Consider the following 1,997-nt stretch of genomic DNA (forward strand, 5'->3'; position numbering starts at 1 on the left):
AGGGAGGGCGGAGGCAGAGAGAAGGGAGGGCGGAGGCAGAGAGAAGGCAGGACGGAGGACGGAGGAGCGAGCCCGGGCACCGCAGCACTCGGCAGGAGGCGGAGCAGGGAGCCTGAGCGCCCACACACACACAGACCACAGGATGCACCGACGCCGGCCCGGGAATTGCTACTTTATGGCCCGGGGGCCAGCCGCGGTCACCAACGGGGCGGAGACAGCGCCGGCCAATGAGGAGCCGCCCCGAGCCAGCCCCCGCCGCTCATTGGAGGGCGCCGGAGGCGTTCCCTGACGTCCGCAGCAGCTCCGACCTGCGGTCAGTCCCTCCACCTGGCTCGGTTCCCGGGGTCCCGAGGGTGGAGCCGGACCTGGAAGGGGCCGGGCTTGTCCCCGCCGCCCGAGACTGCGATTCCTTAGGAGGTTCGCGTCGGGGGGGGGGGGATACCGAGGTCAAGGTCAACGGCACACGTACCCCACCCCGCCCCCAGCTGAACGCCCACCCACCCTTTGCCCCTGCTGGCCTTGAGGAAAGGATGCACTGGGCCTGTCGCCCCACCCCATCGGGACCATCTGAGCTTGCAGGCTGGTGGCTTGAATTTCTCTTTTACCCGCAGTGTTCTGGGTAGCACACACTGGCCTTCCTCCCTGATCTCCGCTTTGGGTTTTCCTAACACTGCTCTCTGCTGATTTCTACTCCGACCTTTGAGACCTTTCCTCTTCAGCCCACTTTGCTCAGTCTTCATCCATGGCAAGCTTACTCACCAGCTATCAGCTGGACATTTTGAACTGGATGTCCTGTAAGCATCTCGAATTCCACGTGTCCCAAACAGAGCTCATCTCCCCGCACCCCTCAAAAGCTTTCTCCTCCTCTGAACTTTCCCGCTGTGGTGAAAGCCTCTCAACTGGAGTGCCATTTGGGACTGTTCAGTCTTACTCACCCCTCATATCCAATCTGTTGTCTAGTCTGGTTATTTTTGCCTTCGAAATCTCTCTAATATAAATCCCCTTCTCTGCTCACATACTCAGACTTGTTTCCCAAAGCAAACAGTCCAGACCTGACCTACTTTCTTGCCATCATGGTTGATAACTCTCAGGAAGGAGGTTTGGGGGAAATATTGTATATGAAGCTCCACTACAATCATCAGATAGCGAGTGGAGGAAGAGAGTGGGAAGGAACAAAGAGATCTGGACAATTTGCAGTTTAAAAAGCAGGATTGTAAGGAAGTAAAGGGAAAAGAAGCAATGTGCTCTGAAAAGTTACTGGAATAGATTAGGGGTATTTTAATGAATGATTTTCAAAGGAGTCGCCCAAAGGAGAAACGAGGTAAATGTTAGACAGTTTGGGTTGTATCTTAACCAGATCCCTTTGCAGCGTCTTTGTATCTTCCCCAGAACCCAGCACAATGCTCCGTGTATCATCATAAGTGCTTAATGAAAGAGCTGATAGGTGCAGCTAGGTGGTGCAGTGGATAGACAAGCTATTGTCTCTGGCCTTGGAGTCAGAAGGACCTGAGTTCAAATCCGGTCTCAGACACATAACACTTACTAGCTGGGTGACCCTGGACAAGTCACTTAACCCCAATTGCCTCACACACACACACACACACAAAAAGGAAGAAAGAGCTGACATAGGTGAAAGCCTTGAGTGTTGAAGCTGGATTCAACTCCTGCCTCTCACCTGGAACCAAGGACAAGTCCCCTCACCTTTCTGAGGCTCCATTTCCTCATGGAGAGAATGCCTGGAGTACTCTTCTCACAGAATTGTTAGGAGGTTCAAATAAAACAGTGCCTTTCCACAGATTAGAATCTTCGGGAGCATTATATACAAGTGTTACTAAGGAAGGACTGATGGACTGAATTGGTATAATTACCTAAATTTGGGAATTATATAATTATCACTGTTAAATTTTGTTGAATTGTACTCTTAGCACTAGGTTAGGTTCTTGGCCACAAAGTAATCCTCTGCACTGTTCTGTCCACATAATTAGCCTGTTTAAAAA

The sequence above is a fragment of the Vombatus ursinus genome, unplaced genomic scaffold (genome assembly GCF_900497805.2).
Source record: "Vombatus ursinus unplaced genomic scaffold, bare-nosed wombat genome assembly UNPS02014804.1, whole genome shotgun sequence".
NCBI classification, from domain to species: domain Eukaryota; kingdom Metazoa; phylum Chordata; class Mammalia; order Diprotodontia; family Vombatidae; genus Vombatus; species Vombatus ursinus.